This window comes from Aquarana catesbeiana, linkage group LG11 (genome assembly GCF_042186555.1).
Source record: "Aquarana catesbeiana isolate 2022-GZ linkage group LG11, ASM4218655v1, whole genome shotgun sequence".
Taxonomy (NCBI): Eukaryota; Metazoa; Chordata; class Amphibia; order Anura; family Ranidae; genus Aquarana; species Aquarana catesbeiana.
In genome coordinates this window covers 64,096,417-64,116,617 of record NC_133334.1, presented here as the reverse complement: position 1 = coordinate 64,116,617, position 20,201 = coordinate 64,096,417, and positions in this window count along the sequence as shown.

The window sequence follows — 20,201 nt, the reverse complement described above, 5'->3', positions numbered from 1 at the left end:
GGATGGTGGCAAGGATTTCTGGGATGTGTAGTCCTGGTGTATGGTTATGCAATGGAATAGCTGGTCAGAAAGACTACTAGTCCCACAATCCTTTGGGTTGGGCTCACAAATATGATGACAGTCACTGGCGCCCAGCATTAAAGGGATATCCTATAGGTGAGGAAAGACAGGGAATGCACATAATATTACAAGTATAATCCACCATCGCTACATCAGCAAACATTATTTTGTGGCTCAGGTGTACCTCCATGAGGTGAGAGTCCATATAGGCATTGACCATGACTTGGATGCTGTCTGTGACTTGTCTTCTCGCAAGCTTCTCCCTGGTTCCTTCGGCACTCTCTGGAGGCTCCCCGATCTCAGAGGTCTTCCTCTTTATATATCACAGACGGGCCCAAAATCAAAAAGCCCGGGAACTAAGCTGAAAATCCTTAACCCTTACCCCAGCCTGAACTGGCTGTTAGAAACTAACTACATGCATTTCAACATGCTTAAATGTTAACATGCATATTACTGCAACACAAGGAAATACGTGTTATATGTGTTGACGTCTAAAGGCTTCCTTTGGCTTTCCCCAAATATATACTGTACTTCTACTGATTCAGGAGATAGTCATAGATGATGTTTTAGACTGTATTATTTTTTATGTTCCTCAGTAGTTCAGGTTTTATACCAGGTTAAGTATCCTTTGTGCGCTGGCACAACGTCAATAAAAAAAAAAAAAACACACACAAGAGGGAAAACTGCTTATAATGCCTGTGGAAGGGTGGGCAGAGATGACAACTCAAATGCAGAGATTTTACTACTGGAGTGCAAGGTCTTATAGGAAGACAGCAAGCTGCCCTAGGCACCCAGCTGAATGATAATACAATTTTGCACAAGATTCATTCTGTTGCAGTCATTTACTCCTATTGCCCCTAATAATATACAGCATTTATATCATGCCAACACTTTGCAAAATAAAGAGGGTCTAGAGGGCTCTGCTCATGAGAGTTTATAATCTAAAAAGGGAGAGGCAAGTGATACAAAAGGTGATAACTGTGAGGGATGAGCTGATGGAGGAAGCAGAAGTATGAAGTTGGGATAGGCCTCTCTGAATAAATGTTTTTTTTAAGAATTGAGGACAGAGCTTTCAGGTCGGAGTAGGACAGATATACTGGTGTTGATTTACTAACTGTGCACTGCAAGTGCAGTTGCTCTAGATCTGAGGGGAAGCTCTGCGGATTTCAATCATTCAGTCCTGGTTCACCTTGGAGCGATTTGACATGCAATTTTACATGTCAAATCGCATTCCAAATCAACTGCAATTGCCAGCAATGGCACCATCCGAATTGGTGCGATGTCGCATTTGCGGCGCAGCACCGATTTTCCAAAAGTCGTTTCTGTACTACTTTTGCTGCCTTTGGGGTGCGATTTCCATAGACATCTGTGCAGAAACCCGCACAGATGTCTCTGAAATCGCCCCTGAAGTCGGGACTGACATGCGGGAATGAAGAACTCGCACAATTTCATTCCCGCTGTCAGGCTCAATCATGTGCAAGCAAAAATGCATTTTTTTTTCTTGCATGTTCCCCTCAGATCTAGAGCAACTGCACTTGCGGTGCACAGACTATTTACCTTTAGTAAATCACCCCCATTTTGAGCTCAGTTTTGGAAAGATTATGATTGAAGAAATGTGTCAAGGTTTAGCCTGCAGTTTCCTGTCTATGTATTCTTACCTCCTTGCTGCTGTGGTTCTCCTAGATCTCTGATTCTTTTCATATGTGTTGTCTGGCTTCTGTGCTCACCTATGGGCAGGGCTGCTGTCAGAAATCATGCAGCCTACCTAACAGGGCCCCCCTTTCCCGGCCGAAAGTGACTGAGGACATAGATTCATCATTCCCTTTCTTTGCAGCCTCAGCAGCACAGATTAATAAATAGGAAATGCTCTAAGGCTTCCTGCTCATTCACAAACTGAAGCATAGTAAACACGGTTTACTATGCTTCAGTGATGAATGGACACAGGAGTGATTGGTGCCGATCGCTCACTGTGTTCATTCAGCAAAGTAAGGGGGCCAGTAAGTGACATATTTACTGGCCCCCATTCTCTATCTTGGAACATCTCCCTTTGTGCCCGCAGAAGCTGCCCGCGGGAGAGGAGAGGAGGGAAAGTGCTGCAGGGGAAGAGGCAAACTACTGGCCCAGACAGCAGATGGAATGGGCACATGTGCTAGGACCAATCCCCCTGCAGTGCAGCCAAAGGGAGAAAGAGGCAGAGAAGCTGGCAGTGCTACAGGGGGAGGCAGAAGAGTCACGGTGGCTGCAATAAGACAGTGCAGCCGGCCCTCCTGCTCAGCATTTGCCTGGGCCTTTTGAACTCATGGTGCCTGGGCCCAGTACAGGAGGGGTGGCTATACTTCCTTATCAGGGGCCCTGCCTATGGGTGTCTCTTGCTATACTGTGAGTTTTTTTTTTCCCTTCTGTCACTTCCTGGCCCACCTCCCGGTCTTCTTTCCTAAATAAGACATGCTCTGTGCAGCCCACATTGCCGGAACAACCTCCTAGTTCTCTGAGCGCCTCTTTGCCTAGTGTTTTGTGTAATCAGTGTCTGACTTCCCGTGTCACGACCCCAGCTTTGTTTTCCGATTGTGTTTGTCTGCCGCCTGCCCTGACCTCGGCTCATTTCCCGGATCCTCTTCTGTCTCCAGCCATCTGTACTCTGCTTATGCAAGTGGTCGCATCGTCAGCTGGGTGTATCTGGGGATCGTCACTTGGTTCCAGTTTCCCGAAAGTTCATCCCCACTATCAGGGACCCTGGTGAAGAAGCAGGCTGAGGATTAGACTCCGCGCCCTGGAGAACCCTGGGCTGGCATTCTACAAGGGCTCACTACCGCAGAAACCTGACAAAATGGTGTGACGTCCATACAGATATGTCAGCTAGCACATTAATGATACTCAAGGAGATATACTGGTTGAGCAGAGGAGTAGAGATAGATTTGGAAGTCAGCAGAATAGAGTTTGTTTTGGAAGCCATGGGAGCCTATCAATAACAAATTATCAATTCAAATGTAGGTGATGGTTGCCACCCTCCCTATTACATACACTTTCTTTTCAAAGGACCTCTTATTAGGACTTTGTAGGCATATCCCTTTTTTGGTTGCCTACAAAGTCCCAATAAGAGGTCTTTTGTAAAGAAAGGGAGGCTATCAACTGACCCAAAGAAGAGGTGTGGATAGAAATTATAAGGGGTCCAAGGACAGGGGGGGTGCCTATGGAACAAAGACATGGAGAGATAAAGATAGGTAAAGATATAGGTGACAATGAAGGTGCACTGAGACAGGTAGAAGAAGAATCAGAAAATAGCGGAGTCTCAAGGGCCAAGGTAGTTGGGTTTTTTGAGAAGGTACAAGTGGTCAACTGTTTCAATGGCAGCAGAAAAGATCTAAGAATATTAGTAAGGGATAGTAGCCATTAGTTTTAGCAATTAGTATTTTGGTAATGAGTTTTAGGAGGGTAGTCCCTAAAACCAGTTCACCAAAAAAGGGACAACTACAACCACTTACACCCTCCCAGCTTTGGGCACATAAACCTTTCCCATTCCTCCCCTCCCTTTGGAGGCAGTCACCTCTACTAGGACCTCTCTCAAAGCACCCTTCTCCAATACAAAGGGTTTATAGGATATTATCCTGAATACCTGCTGTGCCAGGCTAGAACTGCTAGGGTGGTAATGGAAATTTTAAGTGCAGCGCTAATCCATATTGTGTACATATATTAAAAAATTGTGCAAGTATGCAAACAGTAAGTATAACACATTGACTGTGCAAAATAAAATGCAAAAAGCAATAAATGAATTTAAATAACATTCATAAATTGTAATCACTAAAAAGTCCATGTATGTGAAATGACATTGTGAATAAATAACCCATGAGAGAAAAAACAATAAACAGTCCAAACAGGTGAAATGAAATCACAAGTGTTTAGGTAGAAATCAATGTTGAAATTGAAGATATATTCGACGTCTGAAGGATAGGCCACCATCCAGTAAGAAATCACCATAGATTGTGAATCCACCACCAATGAAAAAAAAATGAATACTTTTACCGGACTCAGTGGACCCAATGCCAGCGGCACGGAGTCAAACAGGCATGGTACTGGGAACGTGGTCACTCTCAGGAAACAACATGTGAGGTCAGCTTCCGTTTGACCTTGTCACCGGATCCAATCATGAACTCCACAAATAATTTTAAAAAAAAGTCCGCCACATAGTGTAAAACCATCAACTATGTTTTTTTTTGTAATCATTGATGTAAGTGTTCTACCTTTTAGAATAAGACCCATAGTGGGTTTTATTGTAGAGGTCGAATATATCTTCAATTTCAACATTGATTTCTACCTAAACACTTGTGATTTCATTTCACCTGTTTGACTGTTTTTTGTTTTTTTCACTCATTGGTTATTCATTCACAATGTCATTTCACATATATGAACTTTTTAGTGATTTCAATTTATGAACTGTAATTACATTCATTTATTGCTGTTTGCACATAGCACTTTATTTTGCACAGTCAATGTGTTATACTTACTGTTTGCATACTTGCACAATTTATATATATATATATATATATATATATATATATATATATATACACTGTATACACAATATGGATTAGTGCTGCACTTAATATCCCCATTATCCACTCAATTTGTCTGGTTGTAGTGTTTGCAGCTTTTCCTAAATCTGTTGAGTAAGGCAGTGCACATTTTGAAATTTAAAATATTAGGGTGGTAACCCGTTTTTAATTATTTTTCTTAAAAAATAATGTAAAACGTAAAAAAATAAAAAAAAAGTAACTAAAGTAACCCATATGTAGTAATTGTACTTGTATACTATAAAATGCAAGGATTTGCCATCTCAGTCTGGGTATTTGTATTTGAAAGGGTGTCCAGCGAATGTTAGGCAGGGAATGTAACATTTGTTCATTTATAAAAAGGGTGGGTAGTACAGTAAGCACCTTTTCCTACTGAACAACAGATGTTGGCGGATGTCGGGGAATGTTTTCTTTTAAACCAGCAAGGATCCCAACACCTGATATGCACATACTTTTTACAGGTCAGTGACTCACTAGTAAAGGAAGAATAAAGATGACAGCCCTGATATTTTAATGACATCAAAAAGCAGTCAGCCATGGCAGCGCCCGTATTTCTACAACAAGAGGACAGTAGGTGTGCAGTCCCAGGAACTCAAGCGTGATATCACACCAAATACAAACCCTAAGAGATATAATAATTTAAATCCAAATTTACCACAATGGGGGGCAATGCATGTGTTACATGTTACATTGTGAGGCTATTCTAGACTGGTACCCCAACATACTAAGGTAATGCACCTACATTGCAGCAACAACAACCACGTGTTGCAGTGCATTGCCTCACCAAGAAAGGGTCACTTCTGATTTTTGGCACATCAGGGTGTGTTGTGTCTTAACACAAAGATTGTTAACATGCAACTTAAAAACATTAAAACGTTTCAGTGGGCATTTAAGAGGCGGAGTTTGCAAAGCTCCCTACTGTCCCTGATTTTGAGGGTCTGTCCCTGATTTGGAGCAATGTCCCTCTGTCCCTCATTCCTCCTCATTTGTCCCTCATTTTGGTCTGATCCATATAGCCGTATATAAAATGTGCTTTTTATCTTTCAAAAATGTTTTCCCAGTGCTAAACCTTTCTTCCAAATTCTAAATTGCTGCATTTGTACATTTTAAAAGCTAATATAAAGGAATAGTAATGGTAAAAAAAAGCCCTTGTGGATTTAATTAACCTTTTTTTGGGTTAATTCTCCTTTAAGGGGGTGTGGCAGGGGGCGTGTCCTATGCCTACATACATTTGCTGGTAGGTGTCCCTCATTCCCACCTCAAAATGTTGGGAGGTATGATGTTGTATTATTTTGCCTCTGCAACACTTGCTTTGAGCCCTAAACCCCACGCCACTGCACCGCAACCAGGGTAATGGGGCAGTTGTGGAGCAGCCCCATTCAATTGCATAGGTTGCATTTGCATTGCATTGCACTGAATGCGAGGGCAGGGATCATTTTTGCAGCGCCATGTGCCATTGCAGCCTGAGGGGGGGGGGGCTTTGGGGTGTAGCTTAAGACCCCTTTTCACACTGAGGCGGTTTTCAGGCGTTGTAGCACTAGAAATAGCGCCTGTAAAGCGCCTGAAAACTGCCTCCCATTCATTTCCTTGCGACTTTTCACACTGGGGCGGTGCGCTTGCGGGACATTAGGAAAAATCCTGCAAGCATCATCTTTGAGGCGGTTTGGGAACCCTGTATACAGTGCTACCAAAACACCCTGCCCATTGAAAGCGCTTGAAAATCGCTTCAGAAGTGCCGCAAAACGGGCGCTTTTAACCCTTTCTTCAGCCGCTGGCAGGGGTTGAAAGCGCCCCACTAGCAGATGAAAAGCACCGCTTAAACAACAGTAAAGTGCCACTAAAACAAGCAACGCTTTACCGCTAATGCACGGCGGCCCCAGTGTGAAAGGGGTCTAACTATGCGTGCTTTACCACCTACAACTGCATTGTAAACTAATGCTAGCCATACACATATTGATTTTTGTTTTAAAACTTTTATTCAAGAACGTTTGTTTGATTTTCTCATTGTTTTTTTCAATCTATTTAACCACTAGGCATCCGCGCTATAGCCGTAAGACGGCTACAGCGCGGACGCCAATTGCCGGGAGGGCATCCCTGGACGTCCTCCTGTTTACTTCGTGATTCGTGGGCGCGCATCGGGGAAATTCTGTGCTGGCCGTGTCCCTTGGACACAGCCAGTCACAGATCGCTGTAAATGACCAATCACAGAGGCCGTTTACAGCGCGATCAGAGCTTCCAATGAGAGATGATCTCATATGTAAACATATGAAATCATCTCTCATCGCTGGCTCTCCCTCCTCACACAGAGACAGCGTGTGAGGAGGAAGAGCTAACGGCTGCAGCATGAGTGTCAGAAAAAAAAAGGAAATTAAAGTGACCACAGTACCTGTCACTGCCATCCGTCCCCAGTGCCATCTGTCCCCAGTGCCACCTGTCAGTGCCATCTGTCCCCAGTGCCATGTATAAGTGCCATTTCTCATCAGTGGCACATCCGTGTCACGTGTCATCAGTGCCACATATTAGTGCCATCTGTCATCAGTGCCACGTATTAGTGCCATCTGTCATCAGTGCCACATATTAGTGCCATCTGTCATCAGTGTCACGTGTCATTAGTGCCATCTGTCATCAGTGCCACGTATCAGTGCCATCTGTCATCAGTGCCACCTGTCAGTGTCACGTGCCATCTGTTATCAGTGTCACGTGTCATCAGTGCCACATATCAGTGCCATCTGTCATCAGTGTCACGTGTCATTAGTGCCACATATTAGTGCCATCTGTCATCAGTGCCACGTATTAGTGTCATCTGTCATCAGTGCCACATATTAGTGCCCCCTATCATCAGTGCCACGTGTCATCAGTGCCACGTATTAGTGCCATTTGTCATCGGTGCTACGTGTCATCAGTGCCACATATTAGTGCCATCTGTCATCAGTGTCACGTGTCATCAGTGCCACGTATTAGTGCCATCTGTCATCAGTGCCACATCAGTGTCACGTGTCATCAGTGTCATGTATCAGTGCCATCTGTCATCAGTGTCACATGCCATCAGTGCCACGTATTAGTGCCATCTGTCATCAGTGCCACGTATTAGTGCCATCTGTCATCACTGCTACGTGTCATCAGTGCCACATATTAGTGCGATCTGTCATCAGTGTCACGTGTCAGCAGTGCCACGTATTAGTGCCATCTGTCAGCAGTGCCACATCAGTGTCACGTGTCATCAGTGCCACATATCAGTGCCATCTGTCATCAGTGCCACGTGTCATTGTCCTGGTGCTCCAGGGCCTTCAAAAGTGTAATAGGTAGTCATCAATTAGATGTGTAATTTATGCTCCTAGAACCCCTGATGGTGCTCCCTGCATGTTGGGCCTCTCTATCCCACACATGTGGTATGATAATACTCAGGAGGAGCAGCAGAATGTATTTTGGGGTGTCATTTGTGGTATACACATGCCATGTGAGAGAAATAACCTATTACAATGACAATTTTGTAAGAAAAAAAAGTAAATAAAAAATCTTCATTTTGCAAAGAATTGTGGGAAAAAATGACAACATCAAAAACCTCACCATGCATCTTACTAAATATCTTGGAATGTCTACTTTCAATAAAGTGGTCATTTGGGGGGTATTTGCACTTTCCTGGCTTGTTCGGGTCGCAAGAAATGATATAGACCACCAGTACATCACCTGTGATCAATGTTTTATGATTTGCACCACAGCTTGTAGACTCTATAACTTTCACAAAGACCAAATAATATCCACTAATTTGGGTTATTTTTACCAAAGATATGTAGCAGTATAAATTGTGGCCAAAATTTATGAAGAAAAATTTATAATTTGCAACATTTTATCACAGAATCTAAGAAAATTGCGTTTTTTTTTCAAAATGTTCGGTCTTTTTTCATTTTTAGCGCAAAAAATCCAGAGGTGATCAAATACCACCAAAAGACAGCTCTATTTGTATGAAAAAAAGGACAAAACATTCCTTTTGGTACAGTATTACATGACTGAGTAATTGTCATTCAAAGTGTGAGAGCACCGAAAGCTGAAAATTGGTCTGGTCACGAGGGGGGTTTAAGTGCCCAATTGTCAAGTGGTTAGATTATCAAATTGTTAGTGGAGTCAAACCAACATTTCTTTCCAACCACAGTAATGAGAAATAGATAAATTTAGACTTCCACAGTGTCAGATAGTATAGTGAGTTTGCCACATCCCTGAATATGTAGAAAATAGTTTTTACCCCCCCCCCCCCCCAAAAAAAAAAGAGGAATTGGGACACTAGGAGCAGGTTAAAATTCTAGATTTATTGTACACATGACATCTAGATTCTATAAAAAATCATCTAGACATGATGATTGTAGAAACAAACATAAACAAAGACATAACTGTTGTAAAATAAAAGATAATAAAAATTAAAATTATGATAAAAAAAATACAGAAAAACACAAAATATATTATCTTATAGTAAGTTGTATTGTACATATCTATAGTCCGTTAGTACTTTCTGGTGTCCAACATTAGCGATAACCGACGCGTTTCATTTTGGCTCTATTTCGGGAGTCCCTAGAACACACCATCCATCATGACAAGGTCCGACCTTATCATGATGGACGGTATGTCCTAGGGACTCCCAAAATAGAGCCTAAATAAGAGGCAGTGGATCTCCTATTGCAGCTAAATTATAAATAGAGGATTTTCACCTGAATCCTGAACCTATTAATACTGGGAGATCTGTTTCATGACTGAAAGCCGGTGTCTATACTCACTCATAACTGCCACTCGGAGGGTCTAAGATCACATATTTGCCCAGTGGGGGCAACTATTTGGACCATGCAGGTTGAATCCAAACCCCTTCAGGGACCATCCTCTGACAGCGCCATTCATTGTTCTTGCTGCAATATTGCCACCTTTGCCTGAATGTGATGCTATTCACCCCACTTTTGAATACAAATCCTCCTATATAAATTACCCCTGATAAAAGGAATTTAAAACCTGAAACACGTCGGGTACTGCTAGGACTTATCCCGGATGTTGGACACCGGAAAGTACTAACGGACTATGGAGTGATATCTACTATATATATGTATTATAAAACTTACTGTAAGATAATATATTTTGTGTTTTTCTGTATATTTTTTTATTTTAATTTTAATTTTAATTTTTATTACGGTATTTTTTATTTTACAACAGTTATGTCTTTGTTTATGTTTGTTTCTACAATCATCATGTCTAGATGATTTTTTATAGAATCTATATGTAATGCGTACAATAAATTTAGAATGTTAACCTACTCCTAGTGTCTTTGCCAATTTAAAGTCCCAATTCCTCTATATAAGGGGTAAAAACTATTGTCTACAGTAATGAGAAAATTCAAAGAAGCAGGATGGAAAATTTTTCTTGAACAAACAAATCTGTTTAGTAATTGCATTCATTCTAAAATGAAATATTAAAGCAATTAAAATTTAATTTTCAAACGACATTCGACAGCCATCGAATGTATAAAGAATTTTTGCGTAAATGTCCGTACGAATATCCTAGTTCGCAAATCGACTACTCTATGGCCAGTTTAAGCCATAACCACTTAAGCTATGGAAAGGTTTTACCCCCCAGAGCATTTTTTGCTATTTGGCATTGCACTACTTCAACTGGTAATTGTGCGGTCATGCAACACTGTAGGCAAATGAAATTTATATTGTTTTTTTCACACAAATAGAGCTTTCTTTTGGTGGTATTTGATCACCACTGGGTTTTTTATTTTTATTATATAAACAAAAAAAGACCAAAAGATTAAAAATATATATATTTTTTACAATCTGCTACAAAACATATACAATAAAAAAAAATCTAATTTCTTCATAAATTGAATCCAAAATGTATTCTGCTACATGTCTTTGACATGTACAAAATCCCAATAAGTGTATATTGATTGGTTTGCCTGAAAGTTATAGTGTCTACAATTGATTGTATATTTATTGGAATTATAATTTATTTTATTTTTTTAATACGGCGATCAGCGACTTATAGTGGGACCCTCAGCGATATAACCATAGACCTTACTTAGCAACATCCTGGGAGTTTTCCAGTCAGGCTTCATAAGGTATGTAAATGGCCTAAATATGATAATAACTAGCAGCGCTAAATCTACTATAAAATACAAGACATATACCAATGCTGTTTACAGTGTGCAGTATAAAAAATATAAAGACTAAATAATTAAATAAAAGTCCATCTTCATAAGTAGGCAGTGCTCAAACAATAAACCGGAAAGTGAATGTAGTTCACCGGATGGCAGGCTTTATAGGCTTGCGACCTAACCCGGCCAGGGCCTTTATCCAATGGAGGACCAAAAGGACGGAATCCAGGTAAAACCCCTCAAGATGGTCAGCATACAGAGCAGAGACCGCCAAAACTCGCCAATCACAGATCATATATGTGGGCAGAATGTGGTAGCATTCGGATGTTTCCTAGAACGAGAAAGGATCACCATAGCATAATACTGATAAACATTGTTTATTGTATAAAAAGAATGTCACTTACAATATTATGGACTGTTAAAAGCAAATTAGCCGGCCAGCTAGTACAAACACCCGTCCCTCGAACGGCACACGCGAGACGTCAGCACGTCAGCTCCTCCCGACGCGCGTTTCGTCATACGATGACGGTATTTTTCGTTTAATTATTATGTAAATGGCCTACACCGGGCATTATTCAACTTTAGTCAGAGCTGCACAGTTTGTTTTTATGTACAGATGCCTCTTTTCTGCATAGGCAGTTTTGTGGTAAAGGTGAACTATCCCTTTAAAGATCTGAATTCCCAGCAAGTGGCTGGGGGCTTAGATTTTACCGCCCCCCCTTTCTATGCTGGCGATCCGAGTGGAAGTGGGAGTGGGTACCTGTCAAATCTAGGTACTTGCTCCAAAAAAAGTGGGGGGGGGGGCGTTGAGTGAGGGGGAGATAACATGGAACTCCCTTTCTCAGGTGAAGTTCCGCTTTAGGGGAAGGCGGGTCTAAGAATTTCTGGACAGGCTCACAGTGGCTTTGTCCCCACACAGACTAAGGCTGGCCATACATGGTCGAATTTCGAAAGAATTTTATTTTGAAAATCAGAAATTTTGTGCGTTTTGTGATCCGATGGTGCCACCATTGATTTCGAAATTCGGCCAACCAAGCCTTCACCTCATGTTGCTACAGAAAATTATTTTCCTGGCTGGAAATCCTTTCTTGCTGGGAATTTTCTTTTTTGATTATATTTCATGCACAATTCTCCCATCATTAATTAGATGATGAGCCTGATTACTCATGTAGAGCTGGGCTTGTTAAAAAAAAAAAATCCCAGCAGTGCTGACAAAATAAACATAGAAAGGACATTTTTTTTCTACTCTCCTGTGATGGTCAGCTACAGGGAGGAGAGGGGACTGGACTGTGCCCTAACTGGCTGTTGCTACAGCTGAAGAGGACCCTGCCCCTAGCAACCCTGGAGAAAGAGGACTCCTGATTAGCTGTCTAAACCAGTCTGGTTCCCAATTGGCTGGGGGACGTTTTTCAGCCTCACACATGGATCTCCTCTTTCTCTCAGTGGTCAGAGCCTCTGACCACTGAGAGAAAGAGGAGATCCATGTGTGATCTGATGAGAGGTTTCTGGGACCCATTTTAGAGAGCCTGGAAACCACTTGGGGAACAGGAGTGCCTGGCCAGTACAATACATCCATGGGAAGTTTTCTGAGAGGAGAGAAACAGAATTGAGAACTTTCTGTGATTGCTATTACAGAGCCAGGGAGCTGAACTGTGCTGTGTGTGCCCAGAAAGTGTTAGCCTGGAAGCTTGTGTTACAGGGCTCAGGGCTGCAAGAAGCCACAGGACTGTTGTTTTGACCTGCTGACCACATGCTGTTGCCAGAGGATCTGTTTTGCCAGGAAAAGTGTGCAGCACCTGAATCACATACAAAACTGTATGCAGGGTCCAGGCTGTGGGCTGTTGCTATGCTGAACACTAGTTAATGCAGTGAGGGAGGAGAGACCGTGCTTCCATTCCAGTGCATTCCAGTTGCTCCCAGTGACCACGTGTTCCAGCTACCTGCTGAAACGGCAGAGAGCTGGCTCAAGAGGAAGGACCCTTTCACCAGTCACAGAGGAAGCCCTTGGGACTAGAATCAGTCATCAATAGTGAGAGCAGTGGTGTATTTAGGTTTTGTGCTGCCCTAGGCCTGACTAAACTCTTGCACCCTCTAATTTAAATATGACACACTCCTTCCTGTCAAGGCCACACCCATTCCTGTTTAAGACCCACCCTGTCATCTTTGTGGGAGGAGGACAGAGGGAAGCCGTGGGAGGAGGACAGGGGGACGCCATGGGATGAGGAGAGTGGGATGCCGTGGTAGGAGGACAGAGAAGGATGCCGCATCTTTTGATTTGGGGAGAATGGGTAAGGGGATATGTGCTGTGGGGTGCTTTGGGAGTGGAGCAGACTTGTTCTAGTAGGGGGGTTTGGATTCCCCCCCACTAGCACAAACATGTCCTCTCTCCTCCCAAAGCACCCCCCCACCCCCCACATATGATCTACCACCCTCTCCTCACTCCACCATGTGTGCATCTGTGTTACCTGCCCCCCCACTCCTTCCCGGTTACTGTGTCCCCCTCCACTGTAAACACAATACATAGACCTCAGGACAGCAATTGTGCGGCTCTTGCAGTGCAGTCATGTCCCTCCTCTGTGGCTCCTCCTCCTGGCTGTGTACAGGAGAACTTTGGAGCTGAGGAGGAGGATCCTTAGTGATCTGTGTTCAGCTGTCAGTGGGTAGAGAGGTGTTGGCTGCCACAGAAAGGCAACCGGATCCACGCATGTGGGACCTCAGGCGGAAGATGTCCCGGGTGCCCATCAGGCCAGTTACCTGTGCTCAGTGCTGGAACTTGTTGTGGATTCATATATAACCAAGTGTAGCGCTAAAAAATGAGAAAGAAAATATTGCTATACCACATATAATAGCAAAATGAATTGTGAAAAGATAGTGTTTTGTATACTTTGTGAACATTCATACATATAGAACACCTATGTTATAAAGCCTTAGGGTCACCAAAAGTGATAACAGGATGTAAAAATGGCAATAAAGTCCAAAACTGAATGTGCAGATACGGTGAACATAAATTTTGCAATGGTGATAAATTCCAAAACATATACTCGTGAGAGATTTCTGTATGTAATCCAACATGTGCTGACAGACCCTTGTGCGAAACCGCCACCTAGGATGACTGGAGGCTTACCAGAAAGTTGGGACCCACCTAGCATACGCTATATGGGTCAAACAGGCTTGGATTGCTCACTGGCAATGAAGGTAGGGGACCAAGGGCTGGTGAATGGTGAAGTTGTAACGTTGCTATCCCAAAGAGGTCTTCTTCATATGGAAGCTCGGACACCAACGGACATTACCCACATGTAATGAAGAAGGGGCTCATAGCGTAATTCCGTAAACCATAAAAAATGTATTAAAAGGAAAAACACTTACATTTCAGAATAAAAAGCGCTTGCAAGTAAAATGGCGGCAGTGGAGTCCTCCCGACGCGTTTCGTCATACAAGACTTCGTCTGGGGTACTTGCCCACTGCAGCCAGACTCCTTTATATAGGGACAAAGACCCCTCTGATGAGAATCCAGCTCCCAGGCTTGTTTGCATTGGCACTTCCGGGGTCATCCAAAATGGCGGACCCGAGTGCTATCCAAGCCTCTCTTTCATGTAATTCAATTCCCATAGGTCTAATGGTATCATGTGTTTCAAGAGAAGACGTGGTGCTGAGTGCCTTCCAAGCCTCTCTTTCACATGATTCCATTCCCATAGGTCTAATGGTGTCATGTGCTTCAGGAGGAGACATGATGCTGAATGCCTTCCAAACCTCTCTTTCAAATGATTCCATTCAATAGGTCTAATGGTGTCATGTGCTTCAGGAGGAGACATGATGCTGAATGCCTTCCAAACCTCTCTTTCAAATGATTCCATTCCCATAGGTCTAATGGTGTCATGTGCTTCAGGAGGAGACATGATGCAAAGTCCAATCCCATAGGTCTAATGGTGTCATGTGCTTCAGGAGAAGACATGATACTGAGTGCCTTCCAAGACTCTCTTTCAAATGATTCCATTCCCATAGGTCTAATGGTGTCATGTGCTTCAGGAGGAGACATGATGCTGAGTGCCCTCCAAGCCTCTCTTTCACATGATTCCATTCCCATAGGTCTAATGGTGTCATGTGCTTCAGGAGGAGACATGATGCTGAATGCCTTCCAAACCTCTCTTTCAAATTATTCCATTCCCATAGGTCTAATGGTGTCATGTGCTTCAGGAGGAGACATGATGCTGAGTGCCTTCCAAGCCTCTCTTTCAAATGATTCCATTCCCATAGGTCTAATGGTGTCATGTGCTTCAGGAGGAGACATGATGCAGAGTCCCGGCATCCAGAACCTCCCACTTCCACTTGTTACTACCCCTTATGACCTCTTAGTGGGTGTATGGAGGGGGAGGCCGTGACTCTGCATCACCACATCAGTGACATCCCCCCTAACGTATATTACGATAAAAAACCACGCTCGCGCATGTGCGCGGGGTAGTTCAGCGCGGCGACATCAATGAAGGGCGAGGCCGCAACTGTGCGTCTCAACCTCAATCACATCCCCCATAGTCTAATAGAGACCGCGCTCGCGCATGCGCGCGGCGTGGTCCAGCACGGTAACGTCATCAAAAAACGGAATTTATCACCATTGCAAAATTTATGTTCACCGTATCTGCACATTCAGTTTTGGACTTTATTGCCATTTTTACATCCTGTTATCACTTTTGGTGACCCTAAGGCTTTATAACATAGGTGTTCTATATGTATGAATGTTCACAAAGTATACAAAACACTATCTTTTCACAATTCATTTTGCTATTATATGTGGTATAGCAATATTTTCTTTCTCATTTTTTAGCGCTACACTTGGTTATATATGATTTATTACAAATTTTCTATTTGTTGTGTTAGCTGCTTACATCTATGACTTTTTTGGAGTAAGCGCATGGTTTATAGGTTTTTTATGCACATTGTTGTGTATTCAGCCCGAGTGCCCTAATAGTTGGTGCATCCCTGTGTGTGGGAGGTGGGATCTGGGAGGAGGGGGCTTTTTTTGTGCGAGGGGGTGGCTTTTTTGCCACCCCCCTGCAAAGTGCTGCCCTAGGCCTGGGCCTTGTCGGCCTAGGCCAAGACACAGCACTGGGTGTGAGGTTTCCAGCCACCATTTTGTTTACTTTAGTGAGTACTTCTACACAAGGGCCCCATCGCCAACAGACTCTCTACATAGTCCCACTGGCCAGTGGTTAGGCAGGACAACTTTACATTAGGTAGTAGGTAGGCTGTATTACCTTTGAAAAATGTAATTTGTATTGCTGTACTGTGTTGGATTTTCATTATTCTGCAATTACAAGCCAATATTGCTCACTAGCACCTGCCTAGTGCACGTTTGTGCACCAGTTGCTTCCCAGGCAGATGTGGTGAACAAACAGTGATATCCTGTGAATGGTGTCACTTAACAAGGTGCCTAAATTGCTATATTGTAAATTGGTGTTAATTAATCCATTCCTTTCTAGGGCTTTGCCATTAAATAAAGCCCATTTAAACCTTCAAGGCATGTCAGTGTTTTCTGATCCAGAAAAGGGACAAGTCATCACAGGTGCAGGGCAGAAGGGACCCAATAAAAAAATACCAGTGGCTCCTGCAGGGGTGGCACTTCACATGGGGGAATTCATCCAGGAAACCTTCTGACCCCTCTCACAGTGTGATGACTGTGCCAATGAGCCAAGTCAGTCAAGTTGTCGAGATGGACCCAGTCACCACCTCCAGGTTGTGCAAAGAATCAGAGCAGTTTGACATCCAGTCTGAAATAGCCGCATTGAAGACAAAGATATTCCAGATGATGGAGATGGTGACCCAGCTAACAAACAGTGCTGTGGTGCAATGTGAAGATATATCACAGATAATTCAGCAAAGAAATTCTCAGGTTCATTGATCTGTTACAGTTGTGAAGGTGTAGGTCATTACCAACGAGAATGCCCAAGTCCGTTGAAGAAGATGGAAGGCTGGCGGAAGTCACAGAGGAAAATTGGAGGGCCCTGGGTGAAGGATCTAGGTGGGTGCCAGGCCAGCTCAGCTTTCGGAAGGCCTCGGATGAAGGAGTCTGTCTAGCGCCAGGCCAGCTCAGCTTTCAGAGGGTGCCACATGAAATCACCAGGCAGGTGCCAGACCAAATCAGTTACTTCAGCTAGCTCCCAGTCATGACGTGATGTAAGAATGAAGAGAAGGCCTGGGTCTTCAAGAAAAACCTTTTCTGATACTATAAAGAAACAACTGAAGACCCCTGCAGGTGTATCAACTTACGCCGTTCAAGTGAGGAATGTCCACCAACCTCCAAAATGTCACCAGAAACATAATTTTAAACACTGTAGGAAAAAAGAGATGCAAGTCCAGCCAACCAAACCTGTTTCTTCAAATGCTTCTACCAAACTTCCTGTCAAGTTAGTAGGCCCCTCGCTTGTAGTGCCTGTTTTAGTTGAAGGAATTTACACAAGAGCCCATCTTGACTCAGGTGCTCAAGTTCCAGGTGCTTCCAGTGACCACGTGTTCCAGCTACCTGCTAAAACTGCAGAGAGCTGGCTCAAGAGGAAGGACCCTTTCACCAGCCAAAGAGGAACCCCTCAGGACTTGGAACAGTCATCAATGGTGAGAGGTTTCCAGCCACCATCTTGTTTACTTTAGTGAGTACTCCCATGCAAGGGCCCCATTGCCCACAGACTCTCTACATAGTCCCACTGGCCAGTGGTTAGGCAGGACAACTTTACATTAGGTAGTAGGTAGACTGTATTACCTTTGAAAAAAGCCATTTGTATTGCTGTACTGTGTTGGATTGTCATTATTCTGCAATTAGAAGCCGGTATTGCTCACTAGCACCTGCCTAGTGCAAGTTTGTGTACCAGTTGCTTCCCAGGCAGATGTGGTGAACAAACACCGTACTGGTGACCCCACAATAGGAATAAAACTTTTTCGCAGAAGAGAGTTTAACAAGACTCGTGGCCACTCATTAAAATTAGAAGAAAAGAGGTTTAACCTTAAACTACGTAGAGGGTTCTTTACTGTAAGAGCGGCAAGGATGTGGAATTCCCTTCCACAGGCGGTGGTTTCAGCGGGGAGAAACTATTAGATAAGCACCTAAATGACCGCAACATACAGGGATATACAATGTAATACTGACACATAATCACACATAGGTTGGACTTGATGGACTTGTGTCTTTTTTCAACCTCACCTACTATTTAACTATGTAACAGTGACACCCTGTGAATGGTGTCACTTAACAAGGTGCCTACATTGCTATATTGTAAATTGTTGTTATTTAATCCATTCCTTTCTAGGGCTTTGCCATTAAATAAAGCCCATTTAAACCTTCAAGGCATGCCAGTGTTCTCGGGTCCAGGAACGGGGCGAGTCATCACAGGTGCAGGGCAGAAGGGACCCAATAAAAAATACCAGCGGCTCCTGCGGGTTGGCACTTTACTCAAATTCGATGGCTGCACGAAATTCGGCTGTTGCTGCAGCCCACTAATGGTGCGAAATTCGAACGAAAATTCTTAGATAAGATTTTCAAAAGAAAATTCTTTCGACATTCGACCCATGTATGACCTGCCTAAGGCTAGCCATACATTTTTCATTTTTCTTGTTTTCTTTTCCTTTAGATTTACCAAAACCATATAATATGAGGTCAGACCTAAACACTTTCAATTTTTATGCAATCAGGCAGGCCCTTGTTCTACATAGTTGAAGGTAAATCCAAAGGAAATTGAATGAGAAAATTGCATAATGTATGGCCAGCTTAAGATATCCCTCATTAACATACACTGCAGGAGGGTGATATTATATATGGATTGCAGGAAAGAAATTTGCACAATTCCCCCATCAACACAGACAGTGCTGACAAGGGAATCCTTCCTGCTGAGCAATTGTCTTCTCCCAGTGGGAGAAAGCTGTCCCCGCCGGGAGGAGACAGTGATTATCGCTAACGGCTATAGTAGCCGCTTGAGATAATCGCAAGCGAATTTGGCAGGCTGGTTGCACCCAAGTTGATCAATCAACTTGGTACATTCAGTGTGCCCATTAATGGTTCAAATCTTGGCCTGTTTCTGCTGAACTGGCAGAGGTTTGAACTGTACATAGGCAGCCTGAGGACAGAGTGTTCAAAATCTAGCTAACAGCTGATAATGAAGAACTGTGAACACAGTACACATAGGGTTAAAGTGTTTATTAACCCACTTCGACAACTTCATATAATCCTCCTTGTTTCCTAATGACAGGCGCTGCCTTCTTCCCCTCATTTCAGAGCTTCTCCCGGCGCTCACGTGACTGGGCTGCTCTCTCCTCTCCCTGTCTGACAGCTGCAGCGGGCGGGGCTGAGATTCCCCCACTGACGCAAGGCGTGACGAGAAAAGGAGAGGAGAGAGAGAGGCGGACGGTCATGTGAGCACCGGGAGATGCTCTGCAATGGGGTAAGGAAGGCATTTTTTTTATAAAACACACACAAGAGCACCTATCATTAGGAAACAAGGAGGATTATATAGAACAATAAAAGTAATTTTAGCAGCAGGAGGGGAGGGGGTGGGCACTGACACAGGAGCAGACAGGCAGGGAGCGGAGAGAGGAGAGAACGGAGGAGGACAGGAGAGCTGTCGATGATGGAGGCACGTAAACTGACCATGGTGTCAGGGCTCAGCAGCCATGATATACCATGGTCAGTTTACAGGGGGAAGGGTATAGCCAGGCAGGATCAGCCAGGTTTTTTAGGCGATACGGGGGATGGGGGGGGGGGCAAATTAATCAACACAAGCACTGTGCTGTAGAACATGCTTTAAGGGAACAGGATCTTTTTTTGGGGGGGTTAACAAACACTTTAATTATGTTAAATATTACTCCACAGCCCCTTCCTAATCTTTTAAAGCAGGCAGAGCATGTGCGGAGTTTATAAACAAATAAAAAGCACATAAAAAGGTTTTTAAGTTATGCTACGGTAATTACAACATGTACAGTAACAAATATAAAGTAGTTGTTATTCCAATTTAGCTGCAAATTCATGAATTTTTAGGGGAGTACTATGATCTCTGCAAGAGGTAATACTTTATCTGATGCCAGGACCATTTTAAATTGCATAATTGGAAATTCTCATTTTTTGTTAATCTAGGAGGTTGTACAACAAAGCTCTGTAATATAAAGCCATCATATAAAGAAATACATATACTGTACATTTGTGGACTTTAATAGTAGCTCTCTCATACAGTGACTTCTTGTAGGATCGGTCTTCCTTTAATAAAGGCGAGCTGGAGCTGTAGGCCCACAGTTATCAAATAAAAGAAGACAGATTCAACCTGACGTGAGGTTATAACCAATAAAAGTGCTGATAATGTTACATCATAAATGTCACTGACAGAGAACACTTTTAAAGCCACATCAACCATAGAATTATTGCCTTATGGCACCCAAAATAGTGAAATCATTTTTTTTTTATTAAGTCT